This window comes from Humulus lupulus, chromosome X (assembly GCF_963169125.1).
Source record: "Humulus lupulus chromosome X, drHumLupu1.1, whole genome shotgun sequence".
Classification (NCBI taxonomy): Eukaryota; Viridiplantae; Streptophyta; class Magnoliopsida; order Rosales; family Cannabaceae; genus Humulus; species Humulus lupulus.
Genome location: NC_084802.1, coordinates 54167746 through 54184124, shown reverse-complemented (window position 1 = coordinate 54184124; position 16379 = coordinate 54167746).

Sequence of the window (16379 nt, the reverse complement as noted above, 5' to 3'; positions counted from 1 at the left end):
TTCTCAGAGGAACTAGGGGGCTTAACCTATTTTGCCGCTTAGGTCGGCGGGTTTGTAAATTTGAAACAGTAATGACCATTTTGTACTGAGAACTACTTGTAAATATTTTGATTAGCTCTGCAGAGCAATTTATAATATAAACTATCCTTCCCTTTTATTTATTTTCTACCTTAACCTGTTAATTACATTTAGAGCACATTTTTTTAACCAAAGGACTCGGTTAGCAAGTCAAATTTTCGGTTCACCGATCACCGTAACTGTTCTGGGGTAACCAAGGCGTTACAAAACACGAGGACATGTATAATAAAACAGGGCAATACATAACATCATCATACTCATATTTCATAATCATGAATGAATTCATAGTGATACATCACATTCATACATCATAAACATACTCTTTGTGATCATGGCACCTCTGTTGTCTATGTCACATCTTGAGGTAACCAGTATAACATGGGCTGGTAAAACGACCTCTATGAGGTAAACAGGATCTCAGGTCCTTGAATAACCTCGGCGCGTTCGCCCTTTTGAGTTACGCCATATCCTTGGTAACTCCTTTGTTGTGTTGCGTTAAGCACACTAGCAACATTTTCTTTTCATTCATCAAATAAACACATGTAATCCAGTTCACATCATAACATAGAACATACATATTTCATCACACTTGTCATAACATATCAAGATAGAATTTTACTTTTCCGTAACACTTGGCTTATCATCAAAACATAGCATCTTCATTCCCATAGCACATTATTTCTTGTAACATACAAATCTTACCATTTTATAGAATAAACATAAAAAATTATATCTAACTTCCTTACCTCAAGTCCGAGCAAAGTAAAATGCAAAAACGTCACAGCGAGCCTATAATCATAACCAAACCTTCGTCTCTTATAACCATGCAGGAATATTCATGCCCAACATACATACCCCACGAGTGCATGGGTCATGCACACGTGGCACAAGTTGCACTACAATTGAAAACATACAATAATTTTACATAAAATCATAAAAGAATAATGCTAATTCTACCTATAAATCATTCATGGTTACAAAGTAAAAGTCATGTGTTTGAACAGTTGACATATATTTGAATGTAAAAATACATTTGCATATAACATGCATACGTGGGAGTTTTCTTAAAATTCAATGTTTAAAGTCGATAATATCTGCATGTTTATTTCTTGCTTTTTCAAAAAAAATCAGCAAGTAAAATTCTTTACTACTTAATTACTTCTTTAACCACACATTTGTTATTCAAAACTTTAATACAACATATTTACTTTATAAGATAATTCATTTAGTCTTTTCTAATTTCTCATGAAATAACATCTCCATTAATTATTTAAATAGCATTTAAAAGATTGTGACAAAATTTGTAGTTATTTATAATTACTAGACAAATTTCTTGTTTTCTTTTAGAAAAATAAATTTTCTTATCTAAAAAAAACTGCATAATTACAAATGTGAAAATACATAAATAAAGTGTGGAAAAGTTATATTTTTATATATATAACTTAAGATTTAATTTATTAGAGTATATGACTAACTTATCTTAATTTAAAAGATATTTTTCTTTTAATAACCCAAAGTTTCAGCAAGCTAATTATTTGTTTAAAATCACAAAATGAATTTAAACTGTATTGTTTTAACTTTTATTAAAAAAACTGCATATAAATATAAGTGTGAGAATAAATATTTACATTTTGAAAATATCACATTTATCATATACATTGCCTAAGGTTTAATTTATTTGATGCACTTGTTTTACTTGTCTCATTTAAAAGACTTTTCTTACTATCAACCAAAAATTTCAGCATCTATTTTATTTAATTAAAATCACACACTTGGATTAAAACTACATTTTTTCTATAATAATATATAAAAATCTGCAAGTATTTAATTTGATAAAGCACCATTAACATGTGAAATAATATGCATTTTTGTTTATATAAAATCAAACACCACTTTGAGACATCACTTGCATTTCAAAAATATTTATTTACCATTACCATCACACAATAAAGAAAAAAAAAACAGCAAGCACAAAATCACCAAATCATGTTTAAACAATGCTTATAAAATGATTTTCACAATCCAACAATTAACCCTACATCTTCTTTCACTTGTACATCACACTATTACAATTAGCATGCAATTTAATCAACACAAAATCAAACGCCAACTGTGACCCTAGGACAAAACCTTCATGATCAAACATCTCATATCTCTTTTGCATTCTTACAAGAATATGAAAGAAAACAACAAAAACCCTAAAACACACTCCCAGGCCGAATCACACATAGGGTTCAATAACAAGTTTAATCATTTAAACTCGTCATGCTTCCTTTAAAAAATAACCATCTCTCAAATCCATAAGTGTGATTATCAAAGTTCAAGAGAAATAATAAGAACCCCAAAACATGTATACAACATAGCAACATAAAATAATAAAATAATGAGAATCCTCTACACATGCTTGGCTGAAACCCCCACCAAAACAACCCATCAAAACTACAACCAACACCAAAAATCATAAACCGAGATTCATCACAACAACAAATCAACAACAAAGCTAGAGATTTCCATTACCTCCTTTGATAGGGATCAAGAACTCAAAACAAATGGCCACCATCTTGAACAACCTAGGGTTTCGAATACACCACACAAAAGAAGAGAAAAACAACAAGATATTATATTCAAGAAGAAGTAGAAACTAAGAAAACACCATGAATCAAATACTTACCCTTGGGATTTTGAACCTGTTATCCAGATTTCCGGATAGCGTTTAGATTGATGTCCTCGGGGAAGCAGAATTATCGATGTCTTTCACGGTAGGTGACCAGAGCTCGCGGATGGACAGAAAGGCTTCGCCTCTCCTGTTTAGTATCCGGATTACTCTTCCAAGCAAGCACAATACGGAAACTCGTCGACTCTCCCGGACTCCCGAAGGATACCCCTCGGGGAGGCCCCTTCCAGGAGAGGCTCTTCGAGTGGTCTCCGCGGAAACAGTTCCGTGCCTCGCACAGAACAAAACCGAACGGTCGAGTCCGGGAGAAGGCATATTTGGAATGATATCCGTCTGACACAGGATCCCGCCTGACACGCCCGTCAGGTCAAAGCCGCACACATCCCAGCACGCCTAAGGGTACCTTTTCGCCTACTGTTCCGCTGACAACTTGGAAAAGACGGCTGACTTTGTGTGTTCCCCATACTTTCACGTAAATATACCCACATAGAGTCTTGTAGCCATGCTACTACAGTAATTGTATCTCCTATTTATGGCCGGTGTAATTAAGACTCATGGACGTAGAGAAAAACCCTAATCCGAAACCCTAGCTATAAAGACCCCTTCATTTTACAAGAAGAGAGAGGACGAACAAATCACATAGAAAAAACTCTACTAAAATCTCTCTAGCTTCATCTTCTTCAAGAGAACCCGAGAGAAACACTGTGAGTGTGTGAAGTTCTTGTGCACCAGCCATCTTACTGTAACCTTTTCCAAGTATAATAACATCGACTCGTGGACTAGGGCTTGTTAACGCCTGAACCACGTAAAAACACTGTTTGTTTAGTTACATTTCAGCATTTCTACAGTTCTTATCTTTTTATCATTCTGTTAGTTATTCGTTTCCGAAAAAACTCGGTAAACATTTTGGTGCTTTCATTGAGAGCTGTAGGAAGTTGTTAGTCAGCTCTTTTTCTGTGTACGTTTTTTGTATTCACTTCGTGCTAAAGAGATGGTGACTACGAGAAAATCCGTTGTTGACAAAAATGCTACGGTCAACCCCGATACCGTGATGGAAGATGTGGTGCAAAGCGAACCCTTGGACTACCAAGGTGAAGACCCGACATCCCGCCAGGATCGGGTCAGTACCGAAGATACAACATACTTAGAAGACGAAGAAGAGTATGTCCAAGACGGTTATTACAAGGACGGCTGCTACTATGAGAAGGACCCAGAACTGGTCCAAGTAGCCGAAGAACTGGTGGCCACCAAGGCCAAGCTTGCTGAGCAGGAGCGCGTCTCCGAAAGAATGCAACGCATGATGGAGCGCCTCCAAAGTAAGTTCGGAGACCTAGGCGACTCGGACGAGGATGCCTCTGTTCTAGGTGGTGCTTATGCCCCCATGCCGGATCCAGCCGCTGCTGGACCATCCAAAGCCGCCCCTAACAAGGGCAAAGAAAAAGTTGGAGAGCCTATGCGCGCTGACGCCCCTGCACCTCCTAAAGGCGTGAATCACCAGGCCGACTGCCCCCCCCGCGCGCAGAAGGTCTCTGGCGCTCCTAAGCCCAGACGTCCTTCAGCCCCAAGGGGGCACTCCGTGCCTAAAGGGCCCGGTGCTAAGGCACCCAGGCCTAGGGGAAGGAACAACCGCCCCAGTGATTCCGTCAACCAGGACGGTCGGGCTGCGAACTCGCACTCCGAAGATAGCTGGTCCACGGTGGACCTAAGAAGAAGGTTGGAGGCCAAGTATGAAAAGGCCAAAGGAGAAAAGGCCCGGCCTCGCGGAGATGACCTCCAAAATCATATTAATGACAAGCTCCGGGGACGTGACCTCCCGGAGAGTGATACGAAGAGGCTCGAGGAACAGATTGCTGCCTTGACCAAGCTGGTCCGGAAGCAAAGTGGGGCCCTGTCAGACTCTGAGGAGGAAGACCCGGAACCATGTATTCGGAGGATCGCAGAAACATCCCTCCCGGATAACTTCAAAATGCCCCACATAGAATTATATGATGGGAGGACAGACCCGCGTACCCACCTAGCTAAATACAACAAAATGATGCAAGTGGCGCGTGTCAGTGAGGACGCCAAATGCATGTGCTTCTCACTCACCCTTACCAGGTCCGCGGAGGACTGGTGGAAAAGATTAGCTCCCGGATCAATCCACAGTTGGAAGGAGCTACAGTCCGCATTCAGGAGGCAGTTTATTGCTGCCCGCGACCACGACATGGAGGTTGGTTCCTTAACAAACATCAAGCAGCAACCCACTGAGAACCTCAAAGCTTTCATTCAGAGAATGATGGAAGCTGCTGCAAAGACCAAGGTCAGCGACGACATGAAGCTGATCGCCCTCCAATCGGGCCTTACTGTCGGCTCCCTGCTATGGGGGGAAATGCAGAGGAGACGGGCAGAAACGCTGTCCGAATTCATGTCAAAGGCTCAGGGAATCATCAACCTTGAGGATGCCTACCAGCAGGCCTTTGGAGTTCCCCCAGCTCCAACGCCTTCCGTGACCGCGCCGAGCTTTGCTTCGCAAGCTCCCGCACCAGCCCTCACGCTTCCAGGAGCCCAATTCACTCCAAGTGTGTACGGGCCTTCCGCGTCTACTCAGACGCCGAGTCAAACCCATTTCTCTGGGTACGGAGCTGTACAAACCGGATGTAGTATCTCTCCTGGCATGCCGCAGCCGCAAGCGGAAGCCCCAGAACGAAATTTGAGCCAGTTGCGGAACAAACGAAGCGGAAAAAAATCCAACCGGGGAGACCATTCAAAGAAGCCCCGGAAGGACTATGAGCCCAAGTTCACGGAATATACCAGTTTGATAGACTCGCGAGAGAATGTCTATCGGGCGACCTGTAATATGGTCAACTACAGGAAGCCCCCGAAAGTGTCTCACGGAGGAAGACGTCCGCGAGACTCCAATAAAAGGTGTGAGTTCCACGGAGACGTGGGGCACACCACGAACGAGTGCCTTCAGCTGAAGGATGAGATCGAGTCCCTGGCAAGAGCGGGACACCTCGGTCAGTGGGTGAGGATACCCATTATCTATCCCGGACAGGGGGTAGTTCACGGAGCTGCATATTCCCCGGGACAGAGGGGGACCGCTAGCGCTCCTGGAGCCAGTCACCCCCAAGCTCCCGGGTCTCAGTACCCGGCGCTTCCTACTCCACCCGCTCCGGCACCCATTGCCTTGTTGGCTCCAGGACCGGGCAACCCATATCCACCCGGCCTTGCTCCGCCACCCGTTGACGGACACGTAGCCACCATTTCCGGAGGACCGCACCTTGCCGGAAGCACCCGCAACTCCCAGAAGAGGTACTTGAGGGAGTTAGAACACGCCGAGGAGATGTGCGCCTTGGTTCAATCACCTGCTCAACGTCCCCGAATGATGGTTCTTCCCATCACCTTCACGGAGGACGATGCTCGACATGTGCACTTCCCCCACAACGATCCCCTCGTGGTGGAAGCCCAGATTGCCAATAAGAAGGTCTCACGGATCTTGGTCGATAACGGAAGCTCCGTGAACATCCTCTTCAAAGCGGCCTTCCACGCGATCGGATTGACCGAGACAGACCTGGCCCCATGCCCCATCCAGCTTCAAGGTTTCAATGGGGACGCACTCATGCCATTAGGCAAAATTCAACTTCCAGTCACCCTCAGAGGAGAAAGCGACGCTTGTGCCTTCAAGCATAGCACATTCGTGGTGGTCGACTGCCCCACGGCGTATAATGCCATCTTAGGCCGACCGGTCCTGATCGATTGTGGGGCCATAACCTCGATACGCCACTTATGTTTGAAGTTTCCGTGCGACGATGGGCGTATTGGCACCCTCCGAGGAGACCAAAGAAGTGCACAGAGTTGTTATAACGTCTCCGTCCGATCCTTCTACACGGTCCAAGAGACGTTTGCTGCCATTCCTTTGGCGGAAGACTCACCAGAAACTGGGGGTGCTCAGGAGGCATACTTTGACGAACTCGACCCAAGAGTGGGAATCGAGAAAGCAATAGAGCCGATGGAGGAAGTCGAAGAGGTGATCCTCAACCCGGGAGAACCCACCAAGGTCATTCAGGTGGGGAAAAACCTGCCGTCGGCCATTCGAGATAAGATCGTGGCCACTGTGAAGGATAATCAGGATATCCTGGCATGGTGCCACGCTGATATGACGGGGATTAATCCCAATGTTGCGTGCCACGCACTCAACATAGACCCATCTGCAACTCCAATTCGCCAAAAGAGGAGGCCGCTGGACCCAGTGAGAGCCGAAGCCGTCAAAGCTGAAGTGGACAAATTGATGTCCATAGGCTTTCTCCAGGAGTCGCACTATCCCGTGTGGTTGGCCAACCCAGTTCTGGTCCCGAAACCCGATGGGTCCTGGAGAATGTGCATTGACTTCACGGACCTAAACAAGGCCTGCCCGAAAGATTGTTTCCCTCTTCCGCGAATCGATCAGATGGTAGACGCTACTTCCGGGTATGAACTCTTATCCTTCATGGATGCGTACTCCGGATACAACCAGATCAAGATGCATGTCGCGGACCAGGAACACACCAGCTTCCTCACGGACAAGGGTGTCTACTGTTACGTGGTCATGCCTTTCGGTTTGAAGAATGCTGGGGCGATGTACCAGCGTCTGGTAAACAGAATGTTCAAGGACCAACTAGGGAGGAACATGGAGGTGTACGTGGATGACATGTTGGTAAAGTCCAAGACCTCCGGGGACCACAGTGACGACCTTGAGGAAGCTTTCGCCGTGATCCGAAAGTACGGGATGAAACTAAATCCAAAGAAATGTACTTTCGGGGTCTCGTCTGGGAAGTTCCTCGGTTTCATTGTCAGCTCCCGCGGAGTGGAAGCCAACCCTGAGAAAATAAAGGCGTTCATAGATATGCCTTCCCCCCGGAAACATAAGGATGTCCAGAGTGTTACCGGAAGGATAGCTGCTCTCAGCCGCTTCGTATCCAAGGCCACTGACAAGTGTATCCCCTTCTTCAATGTGTTGCAAGGAAACAAGAAGTTCGAGTGGACCCCCGAATGCGAAGCAGCCTTCCAACACCTCAAAGAACATTTAACCCGAGCTCCCATTCTGTCCAAACCTGTCGAAGGAGAGGCGTTGTTCTTATACCTAGCTGTGACTAAGCACGCAGTGAGTGCCGCTCTCGTCCGGGAAGATGGCCGTATCCAGCTCCCTGTGTATTACGTAAGCAAAAGGTTATTGGACGCCGAGTCCAGATATTCGATGATCGAGAAACTCTCCCTCTGCTTGCTGATTGCTTCACGGAAGCTGAGGCCATATTTCCAGGCGCACACCATCAAAGTACTCACCAACCACCCTCTCCGACAAGTCCTGCAGAAGCCCGAGTCTTCTGGCAGATTGCTTAAGTGGGCCATGGAACTGAGCCAGTTCGACGTCCACTACCAACCACGTGTTTCCATAAAAGGTCAAGCTCTCGCGGACTTTATCGTGGAATGCTCGGGAATGAATGACCTCCCGGAAGATCCTGTCCCGGAACTTCCCACCTGGAAGGTCTATGTAGACGGAGCCTCAAATGAAAAAGGAGCTGGAGCGGGGGTCATCCTAATATCTCCCCAAGGACATCAGCTCCAGAGCACCATCCGCTTCGCGTTCCCAGCATCCAACAACGAGGCAGAACACGAAGCCATGTTAGCTGGGTTACGACTGGCCAGAGAAGTCGGAGCCCAAAAAATCGAAGTATACAGCGACTCCTTACTTGTGGTAAACCAAATATCCGGGGAATACCAGACGAAAGGCGAAAAAATGGCTGCCTACGTGTCTCTCTCCCGTGACCTACTGCAGCATTTCAAAGGCTACCAAATCCGCCAGGTCCCCCGGGACCAGAATTCACTCGCGGACACGCTGGCCAAGCTTGCAACGGACCCGGAGATTGAACAGTATGGCTTAGTCCCCATCGGGCACTTAGAAGCCCCCAGTACTGAGACACGAAGGATAAACGCCATCATCGACCATTCCTACTCCTGGATAGGACCCATCCTCAGATTTCTCACCACCGGAGAGCTCCCCACTGATAAAGCTGACGCAAGGAAGCTCCAATATCAAGCTCCCCGATACGTGGTTATGGATGGAAAGCTTTACCGCAGGGGGTTGTCCATACCCTTCCTTAGGTGTGTTGCCGGAACCGAAGTCAGCACCATCATCCATGAGATTCACGGAGGCTTCTGTGGCGATCATACCTCCGGGCTGAGCCTCTCCAAAAAGATCCTTCGACAAGGATACTTCTGGCCCACCATGAAGAAGGATTGTGTGGATTATGTCAGGAAATGTGAGCAGTGCCAGAGGTACGCCAAGGTTCCGCGAGCGCCGCCTACAGAAATTACCCTAATGACCAGCCCCTGGCCGTTCGCCGTTTGGGGCATTGACCTAGTAGGTTCCCTCCCAACTGGAAAAGGTGGAGTGAAGTACGCCATAGTCGCGGTAGACTACTTCACCAAATGGACTGAAGCTGAACCTATGAACACGGTCACATCTAAAAAAGCACTGGACTTTGTCATCAGGAATATAGTGTGTCGTTTTGGGCTTCCACGAAAAATTGTGTCCGACAACGGAAAGCAATTTGACAGTGAACACTTCACGAACTTCTGTGCTTCGCATGGAATTATCAAAAGCTTTTCCGCAGTCGCCAGACCCCAGGCTAATGGGCAAGTGGAAGCTGTAAACAAAATATTAAAGACCACGTTGAAGAAAAAACTCCAAGCCTGCAAGGCTCACTGGCCGGAAGAACTTCCGCGAGTACTTTGGGCCTATCGCACAACAGAGAGAACTTCGACGGGGCACACGCCTTATTCCATGACCTTCGGTTGCGAGGCCGTCATCCCAGTAGAAACTATGATCCCCTCTCACAGGCAAGATACCTACGATCCTACCCAGAACCATGCCCTTCTCCAGGAGTCCTTGGACATGATCGAAGAGCTACGGGAGCAGTCGCAGGTCCAACTAAAAATGTACCAAGGCAAGATAGCCCGACACTTCAACACGAGAGTCCAGAGCCGTACATTCGAAGTTGGGGATCTTGTCCTAAGGAGAGTATTTCCTGCTACGCAGGATCCGGGAGTAGGAGTCCTCGGACCCAACTGGGAAGGCCCCTACGAAGTCCAAGAAAAAGTGGGCCATGGGACATATCACTTAAAGAGACTCGATGGATCTAAAGTCCCGCGCGCCTGGAACGCGGAGCACCTCCGCCGCTACTACCAGTAGGCCCCGGACCATCCAGTCGGAAGTCCTTGGTGAAATTAGCAAAAGTGAAAAATGTGGAAATAATCCTCCCTGTTGTAAAACTCACGCCTAGCAGGCTAATTTAATGAAACACGGAGAGATTCACTCCGCTTTTACTGCACTTTTTATCCCTGTGTTCAAAGCTGCGTTTTAACAAGTGACCACGCGGTCCGGAGACGTCCAGACCCCACGCTCACTTGGGGGGTATACATGGCTAAGGCATAGCCATATGCCCCTTGAAAAAAACGTACACAGAACACCACTTATGTGCTAGCATTGTGTTTGAAAATTTTAAATTATTTGAAATGTTTAAATTGTTAAGCTTAGGTTTGTTTGTTGCCATGAACATGCTTGCATTACGTGTCATATGTGCATTATGTGCTTATGTGAAAATTGCCATGGAAATGCCTGCCATTATGTATCATGAAAATTATCTCCTGTGTAGCCCAGCGATGGACGGGACTGGGGGTTGAGGCACGTTCATAGATCTACGCCAAAACACCCCCAACTCCCTGACAAATCCTTTGCAGAATTCTCCGCGATCGCCGTAGAGCTTTGCTTCGCAAGCTCCAGCTCCGGGTCTCGGAAGGCGAAAGATGGCAAGATCCGCGAGCGCTGTAGAGCTTTGCTTCGCAAGCTCCAGCTCCGGGTCCCGCTAGGCGAAAGATGGCAAAATCCGCGAGCGCTGTAGAGCTTCGCTTCGCAAGCTCCAGCTCCAGCTCCGGGTCCCGCAAGGCGAAAGATGGCAAGATCCGCGAGCGTTGTAAGCCTTGCTTCGCAGGCTCCAACTCCGGATCTCACAAAATAATGCATGGCAAGCTCCATGGCCATTGCAAGTTTCAGCTCCAGAAGCAGACATGCTCGATCCCCCACTCACAGCCGGCCTTGCTTCGCAAAGCCCCTGCTCCAGGATCACACCTGGTGGGCGTGGCGATTTCCCCGACAGCAATGAGCCTTGCCTCGCAGGGCTCCACGCCAAGTCCCTGAAGTCAGCCACCATGAGGTTCGCAACAACAATTAGTTTTGCTTCGCAAAGATCTAACCTTAAGTCTAGCGACGCTCACCAGAAGAACTCCCGTTCCAAACAATGGAACGACTCACCTTAGCAATCCCAGCGAACAGTATAACTACAAGTCCCGGGATTGGCTATTTGCCTCAGGAAAGCTAAAATACGGTGAAAGGAGCCTGGCCGTTGGAACCAGGAAACCTTCGTAACCTAGAAACTACGTGGGAAAAGACATCATCCGTTAAAGCTTCAAGTGGGAAGTGCATAGGTTTTGGTCGTTGGAACCAAAACCCCATACGCCCCTACAATAGTTTCTACCGTATAAATGTCTACCCTAAGCGCAAAGATAAATAAAGAACTCGGCAGAAAAGAAAGGAGAATGCTATGATTATGGCAAAAAAGGTCCGCAATGAAAAACTCAAAATGAAAAATAATTAAAGATAAAACCCCTTCAAGCATTGGGGGTAACTACAGCTTCCACGACCGCAGCTTCGGGGGCATCGGTTTCAACTGAGGCTGGCGGAGTCGGCTCATTGGAAGGCAGAACTTTGTCATGAGAAGGTTCAGAGGTCCCCGCCTCTCCGGGATCTCCCACCTCAGGAGCTCCAGCACGTTCGTCAATGTTGTAAGTTTGGACGTACGCCTCTGGGCCCTGATCCCACACGAGTAGCTTCTCCCTCATGGCTTCGGCATCATCTCCCAGATAGCCTAATACCTCCGGGTTCACTTTCCAGAGTTGATGCATGAGGACCACATGCGATATATTAATCGTCCTGTTCAGTATCACCTCAGCATCCTCCTTCTCCTTCAAGCGCTCCGCCTCGGAGGTTGCCAGCTGTGCCTCCGCGACAGTTAGTTGAGCCCTCAATTTTTCCACTTCGGCCTTGGAGGCATCCCGCTCCCCCTTAAGAGAATCAATCTCCTTGCGCTGCTCCCTATTTTGGTTCAGCACGGATTGCTTCTCGGTCACATGCCCCCTGGCAGTGAATTGCAAGGCCCCGATCTCTTTATCCTTCTCGGCGAGCCCCAACTGCAGCATAGACACGAGATCCCTGCTCCTCTTATGGAGTTGCTCCTCCTCATGCAGCTTACTCTGAAGAGTGGAATATTCCTCTTGCCGCTTAAGGAGGAGATCATTTTTTGATTGCAAGCGAGCTTCCAGGGTATCCTTCTCCACCTTGGCTTGGGACAGCTCTTCCCGGAGCTTGGAGTTTTCGGCCTTCATCCCATCCGACCGCTGTCTAAACTCATTCTCTGCCTTGGCCCGGTACTCTTGATATTTGGCAAGATATTTCTTCTCCGCCTCTTCTTCAGCCGTGCGCCGGGCCTGATCAATCTTCTCCGAAGCCCCCAAGGCCTGTTGGGTCAGTTTCTGTTTCTCCGCCTCCAAGGCCTGGCGAGCCAGTTGGCTCTCCTCCAGCTGAACCAGAGCTGCACCAACCTCCCGGAATGAGCGTTCCGCGATCATAGAGGCCTGCAAGGAAAGAGAACAGAATGAGCTAAAGCCGGACCAAAAGACAGGTGATCCCAAAAAAATAACAACTGACGGCTTACCCCGGACAGTTGCTGCTTCACAGCGTGTGTCAGCAACAGCGGATCCTTGCTGCTACTGATGGCCCATTTCTCAGAATTGAGCTCGCATAAGCTCAGGGCCATGTCCTCCATCATCTCAGCTCCGAACGGCGCCAATGCACGTCCGAGCCTAGGCACCAGCCTCTTCTCCAAGGCTGGGCCATCCAGAACCGCTCCGGCCGGGTGAAGAGATCTCACCCCCTCGGCCAGCTCAGCTCTCTTCACGGCAGACAAGTTATCTTCCCTTCCCTGAGTAACAGCCTTCTCCGCCTCTAACCGCCTCTTCAAAAAACTATCGGCCCGTCTTACACCCTCCAGGAGGGCAGCGGGGAAACTGGTTGGCTTCCGTGGGAAGTGGAACTTCAGGCCAGGCAGAGGAAGGTTGGTTGTCTGAGAAGAAGGAGACCCCGGAAGGGTGGACCCCCTTTGAGCTGGGGGAGGAGGCAGACGGGGTATTAAGGCCCCGGTCTGTTGCTTTTGCTGCTGCGGCAGCAGAAGTAATTGCCCTTGTTGCTGCTGCTGGTTTGGATGTTGTGGTTGCTGCAGCTGTGACGTTGGTGATTGTCTCTGTTGTTCTTGTTGCTGCTGTTGTTGTAGTTGTGCTTGCTGTCGTTGTTGTTGTTGTTGCCTTCGACCAGGAGAAGAGTGTCTAAGGCGTTTCTTCTTAGCACCCTCAGCATCTTCTCCGGGACGCTTGCTCACCCCAGTTGTCTTCACGGGGAACACAAGCCCTTCCCCGTCACTGCTGCTACTCGAGACCATCATGGTCTCGGCAGGCCCGTCAGCAGGAGACTTCTCTACCCTCGGAGACACTTGCGCCTCGCCACTCGTCTTCTTGGGGGAGGCAGTTTTACCTCCCCTACCAGCCTTGGTCTTCCGTCCTTTCCCCGTGGACGGATCTTGGCTAGTGGCAGCCTTCTTAATGAGCAAAGTCACTCTCCCCAACATCTTGGCTTCTGGATACTCTGCAAGAAACGTACAAAGCAAGGTTAACGAACCAACAAGCAATGAGAAAGAAAATAAGTAAGAAGCGGCAATCAACAAAAAAGCACAAGCAAGCGCGCCAGCAGGGAACAAGAAACGAGAAAAAGAAAAGTTTGAAAGGGACGACCATGCACGAGAAACGTGGATGGCCTTCCCCGAGCAAAACAAAACATCGCCTCCTGCTCCAGGAAACTCCCGTACTCCTTGAAGTCCGGGAATGACATGCTGAGGGAAGAAGGGTCAACCATGATGATACCTTCTGGCAGACTACCGTCACTCAGACACCCGAGGAGCTCATCTACCCTATCACAATATCTGCCGAAGGGTATCCTACGCGGATCTAGCCTAAGGAAACGGGGATCAAACCCCATCTGAGAGGTCCGGGAAACCTCAGACAGGCTGGGGGTGTGGATCAATCGAAAACTAGTCTTACCTCTCCCGGAGGTACTAGCCCCCGGAGCCCCTTCGTTAGGGTAAGCCGCGGCGTGGCGAGCCTCGATCTCCTCTTCCTCCAGCTGGGGGTCGGGGAACCTCTCCGCCCAACTAGGAGATAAAGTATTTTCGTCCCGGGCTGCTTGGGTGATCACCTTAGACAGCTCCGGGGCAATCTGCTCCCGGATGTCAGCTGACACCTGAGTTTGCCCCCTGCCACTCACTGGCTCGATGTTTTGGAAGGAGGCGAGTAACCCATACTCCCTCAACGATTCGGAGGTCACAAGTCCCTCCACTTTCAACTCTTCCTCAGAAAGCCCTTCGTAGAACTTGGACCTCCTTATCATCTCCGCGCAGCGAGGTGTCCGCGGAACGAATTCTGCAAAAATCAAATACAAGCGTTAGAGATCCTCCCAAAAGGCAAATCAAACGCAAAGAAACAAAGTTGAAAAGGAGAGGAAGGAGCACTTACCAGGGATTTTGAAGTCCAAAGATAGGGCTGGCACCCTCTTCAGCGGGAAGCCAGTCATCAGGAACCAGTATTCCCGGAGGTCTGGAACCCTCGCGGTATGACAAGTGGGGCACATCACGTCCGGCTGCCTTTCTAGCCTGTAAAACCCCACCTTGTCTGAATGACCCCTCATAGGCTGAGACTTCAACCCGTAAAAGTACAGCACCTCCTCCGGGGTAGGAGCTTCCAGTCTCCGGGACTTGCAAAAGATGAACCACCCCGCTAGGAGCTTGTAGCTGGGAGGAATCAACTGGAAGGGGGCAATCCCCGCCTTCACACAGAAATTGGCGAAGTAACTCCTTAGGGGCAAGTGCGCCCCACACACTATGTGTGCCCAGCTCCAGGCACCAAAGCCCTCGTGACTCTGGCTAGCTGACTCGCCCAGCACCGACAGACGGTGCCACATCAGACCTGGGATGTTCTTCAGGCCTACCTCAGAGGAATACAGCTCCAGCATGCCATAATTCTTGAAAAGGTTCGGCTTTTGGTCCATCTCCCAGATGGAACTATTGGAGGTCGGTGGGCTAGCCGCGACCACTTTCGCCTTTCCTTTCCCCTTTCCACCAGCGACAGGAGAGCCCTTCTCTTGGGCAGAGTCAGCCTCCCCCACAGCAAGGAGTTGTTCCTTTGAGATGTTCGTCACTGGACAAAAGAAAGAAAGAAGAAAACACTCTAAGTAGTCAGCACCCTTGTCATACCCTAGTGGTATCAAAGGCGTCGGGGAGACCCTCCCCGAAAACTGCTTGGAGAGGCTCCCACCGAGCTTACCGAGGGATTGGCACCATGCCACCCGAAGGGCAGCAAGGAACCAGACTCAGACTCCGAGCCTAAGCCCAACAAAAGAAGTGCTTTTCCAGAGAAAGACACCCTAAAGGCGTTCATGCTTATGCCCTAAAACAGCAAAACAAGGGACGACTTTCCAAACGCAAGTCGCCAAAGCATGCAGAAAAGGCTACTTATCGACTCACATCAATCACATGCCTACCAAAGCCCTATTCACGCATGCACATAAGCGATAATGGCAGAAACCTCTACTCTAACAACTACCAACAACCTAAGGTCTGGGAGGAAAAAGCAAAGTAGAAATACTTACTGATATTCGGGTAGTTGGAGGTTGAAGGAGTAACTGGATCACTGCCCAGCACGATCGCAAGAAGTAAAAGCTGCAAAGACGAACAACGATTCAAACCAGGAACTTCGGCGAATAAACCCACTGCCAAATCAAAAGAAAAAGTTTCCAGATCCTTACCAAAAGAAGTGGCAAGTTCGGAGGAACGGAAGCTGGGAAGCCTGAGAGTTCGAAGGTTTGGAAATCTGAAAACCCGAAAGATAGAGAATTTGAAAGCGTAAAGAGGAAGAAAGGTCCTTTCCCTCGTTTTTATAGCAGGGAGGAAGTCGTTTCGAATTCCTCAAACGGACGGTCCCGATCTTCCCATTCCGTGTGCATCGGATCCAACGGCTGGAGATGATGCGACAATCCTATTTATGACTCCTCGGATGGGAATAAAGTATTTATTTCCCATCATTACACCACCTCGGGCCTGGAGTACCATTAAAAACCGTCAAATCATTACTCAGATGACTGACGCACGCATACTCAACCAGTCGCCTCACGCACACGTCTTGGTCGCAGAACCATTCCCAAAATGACACGTGGTCCTTGCCGCACTTGAGTACTTGAGTTCAAACAGAAGAAATTCCCTTTCTTTTTCATACTAACACTCAGGCGGGAAAAAGGAACTCTTCCGGGAACACAGAAGGTGGCCCCTCGCCTAATCTAAGAGACCGAAATACCCGGAGGACTGTACAAGCTCCCAGATCTCTCAAAGCTCCGTGACCTTGGGGGGTAAATGTTATCCAGATTTCCGGATAGCGTTTAGATTGATGTCCTCGGGGA